Source organism: Lissotriton vulgaris, chromosome 7 (genome assembly GCF_964263255.1).
Source record: "Lissotriton vulgaris chromosome 7, aLisVul1.2, whole genome shotgun sequence".
Taxonomy (NCBI): domain Eukaryota; kingdom Metazoa; phylum Chordata; class Amphibia; order Caudata; family Salamandridae; genus Lissotriton; species Lissotriton vulgaris.
This window is the reverse complement of record NC_141695.1, coordinates 1179819621-1179833303: the sequence shown is the minus strand read 5'-3', so window position 1 is coordinate 1179833303 and position 13683 is coordinate 1179819621.

The following is a 13683-nucleotide window of genomic DNA, read 5'->3' as shown; positions in this document are numbered from 1 at the left end:
GGAGGTGAAGAACTATTACATTCAGTTTTCACTACTGTAAGTCCTAACTCTCCCATGGGAAAATATGAAAGTCACCTTATTACATTTAATTGGCTGTAATTTCCAAATGGGAAGAGGTGACAAGGTCATGTTTGGTGTCTTGGGAATTGTAGTGAAAAATCCCAGCTTATGATGAAGTCGAATTGCAAGGTAACATTTTGAAAATTGCACTTTAAGAAATGTTCTATTTTCCTGCCTTAGCCATTTAGTGCCCGCAGCCTTTCTCTGGGTCACGTGACTAGGTGTAGTTAACAGTTGAGCTTTGTGTATTCCTCCTAGAGGGCCAAACACACTAGGGAGGTTACGTGCACCTGTATAGGCAATCACTGCAAGAATGGGAGGGAGGAGCGGAGCATAGACCTTACACTTGAATAGGATGTGTCCAGCCTACAACTCAAAGGGCAGCATACCCCCTGCATATAGTCTGGAGCCAGGCAAAGAAGGCAGGGGACCTGTGCATGTCAAATACATGACTCTGGATGCTTCACCCCACTTCAAAGGCACAGCTGGATATAAATATTGAACTCCAGACTCCAACTCTTCAGTAGACATCGGGGCCTGTGGATACTCTGCCAGGAAGGACTGCTGTGCTGCTGAACTGCTGCTCTGATGGACTGTTGTCCTGCTGTGCTGGCCTGCTGCCTTCTGCCCTCTTGCCTGGATGAGAAGGACTGACCTGCACCTGTTGAACCAGGAGTCGGACTCCAGAGTAACTCCAAGGACTGGTTGGTTGGTCTCCTTGCTTGAGCTTCAGGGACAGAAGGCTCCCACAACCTCCACCCAAGTACCTGGTGTCATCTGTGAGTCTACTCTGTCTAGGGTGTCATCCCAGTCAAGGACCCTTGGAAGTGGTCCTAAGGTGCTCTGCGAACCTCTGTGGATCCAGTGGAATCAACACATTTCCTCTGCTTTGTGGAGAAACCTCACGCAGAACTGACGCATTGCCATTGCTGCGTGAATAGGACCCATCGCAAAGACCTGCATCACCTTTGCAGGCCGAAGCCTCTTCAGAACTGCCATTGCATCCTCCCCATCAACGGCTCACTGCTCCTCAGAACTGACGCATTGCCCTGAATGTGAGACACATCCTTGATGCCGGACTTCCTATCGCAAGTCCTCATTGATGGGACCACTAAAGACAGTGTGGGATCTCCCATCGCAGCCTCACTGTAACTCAGAACCAACGCATTGCCTCAGCTGCGTGACACATCTTCAACGCTGATCCACGCAACTCTTTGCAAACCAGAACACACACTGGGCAGGGGAGAACCAGGTTTCCCCTGTACATTTTACAGGGTGCTCTTTGATTCAATGGGAGGTCACTAGGAAGGGGTCTGGGCATATCTGAGTCCAGTTGAGAGGCCAAGCTATAGCAGAAGTGAGGAAATGACTACTGTGATTGGGTCATTGCAGGTGTGCTGGACTGAGTTGGCAAACCCCATTTGCCAGGAGAGGGCTGCCGTGAAGATCCATTTGAAAGTCTGCCAGGTGCAAGGGCCAACGCCTTGTGTAGTAGTGGTGCAGTGACCACTTATGCAAAGAGGGGCAGCCGTGGCAAAAACTGCCAGACGGTAAGATACAGAGCCTTATCCAGCAGTGGTGTGGCAACCCCATATGCCAGCAGGGGCTGCCGTGGGTAACTTTGCCATATTGACCAGGCCGTAGAGCTGTGGTGAACCCGTGTATCAGAGGAGGTCACCGGAAGCACCAATGACTGTGACTTGTTCTACCCTGTTGGATAAGTGAGGGCACTGTGGGAGCACAAGTCACCCAAACATGGGACCAAGAACCAGATCGTCATCCCCTCACAATCTGAAGAGATTAAACAGATACCTCACAGGAGAAGTCACAAGAAACCTCCAATCATTGTATGAGTAAGACCATGAAAGAGTTAGCTTGTACCTGCTGAGTGCTGCCGCTGAGACTGTGTGTGTCGTTTCACCTGACTTGTGCTAGAGACACTGAGCGAACAGGGTGCAGGACTCTCCTGCCAGAGCAGGTAAGACTTATCTCTGGCCTGATGGCCTGTGAGGAACTTGATTCTAAATCGAACACGTATGCACTAGAACACTAATAACTTTAAAACAGCGATGTAGTGGACTCTTGAGATTCGGACTACTAGTGGAGCATACCCTCGATGTTACCAATAATGAATGGTGAATAACTATGATAGCTAATGTGAGGAGTGAGTGAGACAGGAAACCGCCAGACAGACACTAGAACCTCAACATCAGAGGAGGGCTGTGTAATTGTTTGTTTATGTCATATTCTTAATTTGTGTGGGTAACGTTAGAAATAAAATATTCTTTTTTCATAAAATTGAGAATTTGGCTGGATAATGTTTTATCGTGCCGCTGCTAGGAAAAGACAGGAATTAGCCGTACAATGTTAAATACATTTCTGCCCAAAAGTCAATAGTACAGAAAGAAACAAACACCTTTTGAATGTATATTTGCTTGAACCAATTCTCATAGGGGTATATTTATGAGCCCCTTTATCTGCCCTAGCATCACGTTGTGTGGCACTCCGGCGGGGTAAACCACAAACTCATATTTATGAGAAAACACAAAGGCACTTTGTGTGGCTTTGAATTGCCTCATAGATATGGAGTAAGACAAGGGCGCATAAATGATTGTATTGCCTTACTCTGCACTAGGGAGGCATTCCATGGGCGTTGAGGTGGGTGTTCCCAAGCAACACCCATGTATTTTTATGCTTACCCTTACAAGACCATGTAATCATAGGGATGTACCAAAACACTACGCCTCCCGAGGTGAGGCATAACGAGGAGGAATAACTTTATTTCTCCTCCTTTATCCCTTTTTCTATGTGTGCTTTATTCTGCAGCACACATAGAAAGAGGAACATGTCTCACTGCCCCTTCCTGCACTTGAACAATCCTGCCAACAACACAGGCCCCCTTGCAACATGGAGCAAGGGTTCCTGCGTTGCCGCTAACCTCCCGAAATGGTGCCAGTGCAGGGGTAAACGGACAAGAATGCACCATAGTGGATAAATACAGTGCATTCCTGCCCTTTCAATTTGACGAAGGAAAGCACAGCAAGGTTACTTACTGTGCTGCCCTACGACGAATCCCCGTAAATGAGGTCCATCTTTTTTTGCAGAACTATGAATAAAATGAAGCACACGGATTTTGCACTATTTTAATGATTTACATAATCGCGCACGAAGAAGATGTACTCCATTTATCAGATGTGAAATAGAGATATCAGTTAGTTTTCATCCTTTTATTATGTCGTAATCAGCGAACATGCAGTAAGGTCAAATCCCCACTTTTTCCAAGCTTGATTTCTTACAATGGAAGCATCAAATATTTTGTCAAATAGATTTGAATCGCTTAGGTCAAAGTTTGAGCCAAGACACAGTGAGATACACGGTCTTACCCATAATATACAATTTCGTGTAAAACGTATGAAGATTGACACCTGCGATGGTGAGATTTGCTCAGTTAAAGTGACTGACTTGAATGTATGGATGTACTACAGTTATTTGCCTACATTCTAAGAACAGTGAAGATAAGGAGCACACAAATGAAACAATTGGTGCCAGAGCATGGCTTCACATGAGAGTGAGACTGAGGGAAAAATTGTGGTAGACCTGGTACCTACATTTAAGAGATGTTACTCGACTTTTCCATTCCTTTTACCTACTTACTGTACTTCTGACTCAGCCCTACAATTGCACAGTATACAAGTAACAGTTCTTAATACCCTTAGCATAGTGCCTTAATAATTAATTAGAAATCTTGCTGGGGTCGACTCAAATATGGCTATTAACTGCAGGTGTTTCCCTACATTCTATGCCTTCCTGACCTAAGTGAAATGCAAGATAGGTGCGAGAAGCAGCCAAGCAGAGTGGCACTATTTGTCTTGGGGTGGTATTGAGGACGGGTGGCTTTATTGTGCTCTGGTGTTTGTCCTTTAAGCATTATTTTGTTCCTCTCCAGCTCAGGTAATTAATTGAAAATGATCAAATCCATCAGGATAGGACAATAATGCTCAATTCGAAATGTGGCTTCCAAGTTCCTACTTCAGCACTAAACCATACCCTTACCGAGGATCTAATCGACATGACAACACTTTGCCATACAGCTCTCTATATGAAGTGGCTTTGTCATGGCTACATGTGACCCCACTCTTTCAAAATGCATTTGCACACTTTCCCTTACATTGTGTGCTAATCTTATTATTATTTGGTCACCATGCTGACTAGTATATGAACTGAAATCTATTTCATAGTGCATTTTATGGAGTAAAATGATTTGGGTATTTGGGATTTATATTGTTTCTCGTGTGCAGCAGTACATTTTCACTCCATCTATTCCCCAAATAGTCTTAAAGAACCACCTGCTGTGCTGTATTTTATTGACTCCACTTACACATATACAAAATGTATTGTCACAAAACCTGTTTACCTGCCACCTGTGCTTTTGATACACCATGACATATTTGAAAGTGGCATTTCTTGATATGTTAAATGTAGCCTTCACGCATCAGAGGAACACAGAATCTCATTTACATTTCATGAGCTCTGACTTGTATTCGTTTATATATAATGCCTGGAAGGCACTTACTGCAGGGGGCCAATCTGCTTTAAGGCAAAAGCAGCAGGAACCAGAAGAAACAACAGGAAGCAGCAGACAATCACGCATAGCTACACTATACAAGCTTAACAGAGATCCTGCTTTCATTTTCTCTCCGAACAGCAGAGATCAGAGTGGTAATAATGGGTACTACCGCAGTGCAACTAAGCTCAGCTGCACTACGGACTATTTGGGGGTAGGAATTGACCAGCTCTGCCTTGCTTGGTTAAGCTATTTGAGCTTGCAGGGATGCACTTAATGATAAAGAATTATGTGAAATGTCAATATTCATTCATTTATAATACTGTAGAGCACAATATCACCATACAGGTATCTTATTGCTGGAACCTCTATTTTGACAACTTTAATTGTTTAAAACACCAACCGCTTTGGAGAACAGCGTTTTACCAAGCATTGGGAAACAGGCATTTTGTAGCAAAAGTTTTTTTGAGTATTAAGAAATATGATGTTTCCATAGTCACTTTTTGATAAAGCTTAACGGTAACCACTGTCTTCTGAAGATCAGGTGGAATAAATGGACAGATCCATTTGATCAACTTCAATTTAAAGAAAACATATGATACCGGAGCATTGATCTGATCTTTAAAGGTCAGCTTATTATCAACGATAATTCCCAGGTTAAATACTTTATTTACAGGTAAGGTAGTGTACCGATGGGCTTGTGCCACCACATGGGTGACGAAAAGAGGTATCATTTCCCAGGAGAAGAACTTATGTCTTATCAGAATTTAACTTTAGGCAGTTAAGCTGCATCCAGTCATTTGAGTTATACAGATATTAAAGTGTTCCGCTGTGTCTTCCAAATTACTCGACACTGAGACAATAATTAGAGGGTCGTCGGCGTAGGATATGGCCAAAAGATCAGATGAGCCATGCTAGTGGGGCTACGTAAATATTGAACAGGATGGGGCTTAATGATGACCCCTGTGACCCAGGTGAATTGGCCTAATGCCACATGTTTTCCCTGTCTGATAGTAAGGATTTTAGAACTTTAAGAGCAGTGCAACCTCTGAGGGTCGATTAGTTAGTATATGATGATCGACCATATCGAAGGCTGCCGAGGGGTCGAAAAGGATCAGGGCTGCCTTCCCTTCTTTGTCTAGAATTCATCTCAAATTTCCAGTAGCTACTGTTAAAGTGGTCTCCATACTATGGGCTTCCCGAAAGCCAAATTGTGTTGGATCTAGAAGTTTGTTAATGAAGAAAGTGAGTTTCATACTTGGAACCCTCTCGAAGAATTTTGATGGACAGGCAGTCTGGAGATGGGCCTGTAGCTGCTGGGCTCCAGAGGATCCAGGTTGGGTTTCTTTATCCTTGCCTCAATTGTCACTGTTTTGCACTTAAATGGAAAGAGTCCTATTATTAAGATTTCATTAAAGATTTCCCTCAATGATTTGCTAACAATGTCTGCCATGAGGGGATTTATCTTAGGCCGGAAGGGACCAAGTGTCTACGCTAATTAGGTAGCCAGAACTGGTTTGTGTACCTTTTCTAAGTCCAAAGAAGAAAAGGTCTCCAGCAGATTGTTGGTAAAAGGGGTAGCTAAGATTGTGGTGGAGTCTGTGATGTTTTGCATGTATTATAGATCTCTTCTATTTTTGTATCTGGTAGAACTTGGCCAAACAATTAAAGACGTTAGAGCTACAGTTTTTAAAAATAGGTTCTGGTACTTTTGCCAGGCATATGATTGTCATGAATAGTTCTCTAGTAGAGTTTTTTGTTCGTGAAATTTAGTAAGAGAAATATTTAGTCTTCCCTTCATTCCAATAGAGACATGTCCAGGGTCTCTGCCCAAGTGGACTTGAGCTGGTGCATGCCCAGGAGCTGATTCCTGGAAAAAATATAAGCAATGAAAAACACATTGGGGCCTATTTATGAGGCTGTTTGTGTTGCTCTTGAACCACGCAATGTGCTGCAAGAGTAATGCAAACCTTAAGAAAGATTTCTAAAGCCAGGCAAATTCTCTTTGCATGGCTCTGATTGGCTCCAAATATCTGGAGTACCACAAGGTATTGAAAATGGTTGCGTTGAGTTACTCTGCCCTGGGTAGGCATTCCATTGGGGTTATGTGAGTGCTCTCATGCACCTTCCATGGATTTTGATTAATTCCCAGATTTACAATAAGTTGTAAACTTCTCCTCTTTTCCATTTCTCCTTGTTCCTTCCTTTTCTGTGCATGCTGCACTTTGCAGCACACAAAGACAGAGGAATATGCCTCCCAGGATTGCTCATGTGCAGGAAGGTGCTCCTTCCTGCCTAAAAATTCTGCATGCAACAGAAGCATCCTATACACCATGGAACAAGAGTGGCTGCATTGGTGCTAGACTGCCAAACGGACACTAGCACAAGGGAAAGGATACGAATGTGCCTTATTAGCTTAAACACTCTGCATTCCTGCCCTTCCCCTGTCATGCAGTACAGTGAGCAAGGTAACATTGTGCGCTGCACTGCGTGACTTCCCCATAAATAGGTCCCTATCCTTCCAGAGTAGAAGTGGAAGGCTTCATGCCCTTACCAGCCTGTCCAAAGTTGATGAACAAACGCTCTTGGTAACAGAAAATGATGATGATCAGGTACATCTCCACAATCTAATGAACATATGGGTGAAGCACAATAATTTGAAGAGAGAAAATATCTCAAAGAAAAAAGAGACCCGAATTCTCCTTCTCCTTGAGAAAGACAGATGCCCTATGCAGAACAAATAATATGATTTATTACAGTGATGATGTGTGATTCTCTTCATATTGTTTTTATATTCTTTAGTTAGGAGTACTCTCAGCCAATGTCATCATTGAGTACAGGTTCGCGTGTGGACTGTGGTTTGCTTTGAACCTGTGACGAAATAGGATGTGTTTGTTAACAATGTCAAATAATGTACATATCTATTCATTTTTACACTAGATGTGTTAAATACAGAGTTATATCTGCCCTAAGAGCCTGACTTCCTGTGGTTATTACCTAATTAGGTCCATGGGAAGGTTGTGAAAGTGGTTCCTCATCATCAGTCTCCCAGGATCCACATGCATCTCTTAGAACACTGGAGTTGCATTTTGGGTCTCATTTTACACTTTGCTTCTGGTTACCACCTGCTTCAGCTTCATGGCAATTTGTTATCACAGGTTGCAGTTTTTGTCACTGTTTTTTTGTTGCAAATACCTTATGAATCCTTTTAGATGACTGCTTTGTGGGATATGGTATTCAGGAAAATCAATTGCAGCTCACACCTTGTGGATTTCTTATTTTTTTGTGATGTGTGCTTAGGCAGATTCAGCTAGGCTGGAGCTGCAGAATTCTTTATGATATCTAGGTGTTCTGTGGTGTAATCAGGGCTCTGGATTCTGGAGGTGACAAGTGATTGCTAGCTGCGCTTGGCACGACTGTGGTGTGGTGTCTCTATCGGAATAAGGATCACGTTTGGATTATTACAGTAGGCTGTGCTATTTTTGCAAAAATACTCATTTGCACTGTTTCGTAAATTGCAATGTGCTGTTTTTGCAGCTACAAATCGGTTACTGATTGACTTGTGATTGCCAACAACTTTATAACTCAGGACAATGTTTATAACATGTGAGACAATGCTATAGTACACGATTATGGAATTAGGTACAGTTGCATAGATAACATGTTCATGGGTCAAAAATCAATGTAGTTCGGATAGTTCCATGTTTAAAGTTCCTGGAAGCTTGAGTATTAGTCCTGGAGTTGAGATGTAACTAAATCCATGAAAGTACCGACAACAGAATTAACAGGAAATGTGCATAATTGATGAAAATTGCATTGCATTTTGTATTGTAAGGTCTGAATATCAAAAACATTCTCAGAGGGCTTATAGATGTAAACAACACCCATTTACAGCAAATTATTTGAATTAATGGAACAGAGATTGAGAGAGTGCACAAGGCTGACATGAAAAGACAGAGATAAAAATAAAGATTGTGTAGGGTTCCTGATGTTAATTGACTGCGGTGGGGTTATATGAGCTGCAAAACAGAAACCGATACACAATATCAAAGTATCCAAGGCGAACTCTGCATAGCTAAATTCCCTGATGCAGCATGCATTCAGGAAAGGTCAAGGCGGGTTGGAGAGCAGAGAAACTGGGTTTAATTCACGAGATCCTAGCTGCTTGCTGACACTGTGAAACCCTGAGCATCTTACTCAGTTGATCTATGTTATGGTTAAACAATCATGCCAACAGTGTAACTGTTGCATTCTTAATTTGGTACAATGTAAAATATGAGTTCTGGTGCTTTAAATATAATGTTCTATGTATAGTCCCAGCGTTGCTATGTTCTATGACATAGCTGTGTTCACCAGGGGTCAGTTGTGTGCTGGCTGCAGTGGGAATACCAACAATATCTCTGGCTATTCCAATAAAGTATTTGTCTTGCTCAACCGAACTACTTGTGTGAGACAGTTTTTGATTACAACAATAACCTGAGGGATAAATCTGCTAATTAAGACTCCTTGGGCCTTATTTATGAAGGCCTTGCGCTACCGGTGCGTCACTTTTAAAATGGGAAAAAGTGACGCACCGGTGGCGCAAGGCCTTCATAAATAAGGCCCCAGGTTCTCAGAGATTTGCAAACCGACGACGGTAAGACCCGATAATGGCAGCCAAGGGAGAGTATCTCACAAGTAGTAGACAGGTGAAATAAGGAGCGGTATCGAAAAAACACACTGGTAATATGAAGAATCAACGTAGTAATGCTCAAAATAGTATCGTTCTAAAAGCATAACCAAAAATCAGTGAATAGAGACACACGCAGATGGGGTAAAGGGAAAGAAATCTCCGTAAATTTGAGATTAGTGGAGGGAGGGGGTGAGAAAGGAAAGTGGGGGAAAACCAAACCACATCGTAAGCACCTCAATAATCAGAAAACAGAGCACAATAAAGATAATATTGGTACAATATAAGGAACAGGATATTAAGATAGAGTACATCACAGTATAAGAGCTATAAATTCTCAATATAAATGCAATATAAGGAAAAGACATGAGTCAACTTATCTGCTTGGGAGCCGCATTTAGAAGAGGCTGTCTGTTGTTGCCTTGTGGACTTTACCTGTTGCATTTGTTCTATTTGGAATGTTTTTATTGTGATGTATGCGGCTGCTTGGGTCTGCATTAAAGGTAAATGTATAATGTCAGCCTCCGTGTCTTTAATGAAATCCAGATTCTCTAGTCATGTTAACATGAGAATCGCAATTACAATAGTAACCTGAGGGATAAATCTGCTATTTAAGACTCCAGGTTCTCAGAGATTTGCAAACCAACAAAGTCTCTACTATATGATGCCTGGACTATAGTTCCGAAGTCACGTGATGCATGCACCGTGTGGTATCTGTTATGTGTTGTGCGCGTGTGTGTCTCGTGTGTATGGCGCGTGTATGTGTATGTGTGCGCGTGTGTGTATGTGCTCGTGTGGAATGCGTGGAATGTATGTCAGGGAGAATGCTGAGGGGGGAGTCGGTTACTGGAGGGGAAGGCGGAGGATGTGCTATCATGTCGCTGTATTGCCTTCTACTTATATGTGATTAAAGAAGACTTGAAGAACCCTATCTGCCTACGAGACATTGATTTTCTTAAAAAAAAAAAAATTCTTCTTCGTTTCCGTTGGATTACTCAATTTTTGCTTGCAACCAAATTCTACTTCAATAAGAAGAAATGTTAATCAACTGTGAGTAACAAACTATATAACTGTGTGCAGTAAACTGGTATGCCGAGGAAAGTTTACCTTCTTGCAACGACCTTCGGCAACGCATGGTGCATCTTTTAAAATCGACTCGTGAATGATCAGTCTGCGCGTGCGGATCGTCATTGTGAACCTCCTGACTTCCCGTAGCTGATGTCATCGCGTTACCAATCGTCATCATCACGTGATATTGTCATCACGTATCACGCATGCGTGTAGCCATTTTGGATGTATTGTGGTATCTTAGCAACGCGGCAACCAATTTATACATCAACATAGGAATGCTTCACCGCGTAACGCGTCCAGATTAACGCGTTCAGTTCCCGATGCATATTTCGAATGAATACAAATTACTACGTTTATCAGCAAATTCAACGCTGGCTATACCAGTTGATCTACGTTGTTGGTAACATTCATATGACTTATTTTAACATCATTTTCAATTTTTAAATTACTGGTACAATTTTGTGTACAATTTCAACACTACAATTTCAACACTATTAAAACTTTGGTGAACTTTTTGTACAAGAAAAATTACATATTAGCTTGGACTTTGGTGAACTGTTTGCGCAAGTATTTACAGAGGAATTTTTTTTATTATTATTTTTTTTCATTTTTGTTTAAAGTGTTAAATTGTATTAACTTACATAGTATCCACTGTGCTGGAAGCAGGTCTCCATCGCACCTTTGCTTAAAAAAGCTACCCTAGACATCTCAGATCCCAATAGCTACCGGCCCATAGCTAGACTCCCATTGCCGGCCAAGCTTATTGAGAGGGCCATGAATGCTCAGCTCTGCGACTTCCTCAGATCCTCTCGGGGGCTTGACATGGCGCAACATGGATTTAGGGAGGGCCACAGCACCGAGACTGCCCTCATTAAGTCCACGGAAGAAATTAGGAAGGTGATGGATGCGGGCGGGCGGGCGGTCCTGGTACTTCTCGACCTGTCCGCGGCCTTCGATACGGTCCACCACAGTATTCTGGTGGACCGCCTTGAGAGCTGCGGAGTACGGGGAGTTGCGCTGAGCTTGCTGAAATCTTTCCTCTCGGACAGAGTTCAGGTGGTTGCCCTGGGAGATTTTGAATCTACTCCGTTCACACTCCCAGGAGGGGTGCCTCAGGGCTCCTCCCTGAGCCCCACCCTTTTTAATATCTACATCTCCTCCCTCGCCCCGGTGATTCGGTCATTTGGCTTTGAACTTACATCTTATGCAGATGATACACAAATTGTGGTATCTCTGCTCCCGGGCCGAGAGGAGGGAACAGCAGCAAGATTTCAGGACTGTATGACCGCAGTAAGCTCATGGATGGCTAGGAATTGTCTCAAATTGAACTCCTCGAAGACAGAGGTTCTTCTCTTTGGCAATGAAACCAACCTATGGACCCCCAACTGGTGGCCTCAAGAAATGGGTGATCCTCCCATACCTGCCACAACAGTAAAAAATCTAGGGATACTCATTGACAACCAACTTACTTTTAAGGCACAAGTCAATGCCCTCTCATCCTCGGTCCACTGGATAATAAAAACTATAAGGAAAATTCTCCCCTTCCTCTCCAGTAGCAGCAGGAAAACTGTCGTGACAGCATTAGTGCTGTCACGCCTCGATTACTGCAATAGTCTGTATTTACAAGCACAGCAAGGGATCTTGAACAAGCTACAGACGCTGCAAAATGCTGCTGTTCGCTTAATTACGGGTCTACCCAAGTTTGCCTCCGTCTCTGGGGAACTGAGCAAATTGCACTGGCTCCCAGTACGGAAACGTATGATGTTCAAAGCACTGTGCATAGTGTTCAAGGCAGTGAATGGACTAGGTCCGTCTTTCCTTCAACAACATTTTCAGCTGTACAAGCCAGGTCGACATTTAAGATCATCCAATAAATGGCTTGTCAAGACTGACCGTATTAGGAAAGTTCGATGGGGAGGTCGCAGTTTTATCTCCGGAGCAGCTGGCATCTGGAATAAATTGCCCCTCCCCCTAAAACAAAGCACTGACCTAATGACATTTAGGAAGAACATTAAAACATGGCTTTTCAATTTATAGGACTATCATCGTATGGAGAAAGCATATCATTTCAGCGCCAGGACACCTGCCCGGTAACAGTGCGCTTAATAAATGGTAAAAATAAATAAATAAATAAATAAATTGTAATGTCTTCAATTCATCCACCTCCAGTTTTTTTTTGCGGAGTCTGGTGAACCTCCTATTGCATGGGATTTATGGATTGATATGTTTGAGGCTTATGTTGAAGTGTTAGCTGAAGAGGAATCTTCTCAAGATAGGAAGGTATCATTACTTAAACATAGATTAGGTGCTGTAGGTTTAAGAGAGTTCAAAAATGTACCTAAAATTGAAAATGCTGGTGATATGGGTGCTTATCAGTGTGCCGTCAAACAGATGCAGGAAAGGTTCGGAAGGAAAATTAACGTAGTGATGGAAAGGTTTAAGTTTTATTCAAGAGCTCAAAAAAGTGATGAGTCAATTGATCAATTTGTTTCAGCTCTGAGGGGTTTAGCAGTTACGTGTGAATTTGAAACCATCACGTATGATCAGGTTTTACGAGACCAGATCCTTATGAAAACCAAATCTAAAAAAATCCAGGAGAAATTATGGTCATCTGGTAGTACTTCATTGAAAAATGCTATTGAAGTTGCCAGAGGCGTAGAAATTTCAGACCAATGTATTCGTGAGGTTAGAAATGAAAAAAATGATATTGATTCTACCTCAATTAATGCAATTAATAAGGTTGATAATTATAAACCCAAGACTGATAGTAAGATGACTAGCTATTCATCTTATTCCAATAAAAAGGGAAATGAAAAAACTTATGAGAAAGCTAATGAGCCCAAAAAGTTTACGTGTTTTAGATGTGGGTCTTCCACTCATCTAGCAAACTATAAGTGGTGTCCTGCTCTCGACAAAATATGTACTAATTGTAAAAAAAAGGGACATTTTACTAGAGTTTGTCGGAATTTTAAAGCTAAAGTTAATTATTTACAAGATGATGAGCAAGATGACATTAATTGTGTCCACGCAAATAATCAAGATGATGTTTTCCACGTTGTAGGTGATGTATGTAGTATACAGGACGAATCTGTTAAAGGGACAAATAAGGTACAAAAACTACCATCATGCCTTGTCAATATTGATGGTTTGGAAGTAAAGGTCATGGTAGATTCTTGTGCGTGGTATACCATTATGGGCATGGACTTGTTTAAATCCCTTTGGCCTACCAGACCATTATTAGGTCCTGATGTACGTCCTGGTAGTTATACTGGGCATAAAATACCCTTAGAAGGGTTCATAATTGCCAAAATAACCTTTG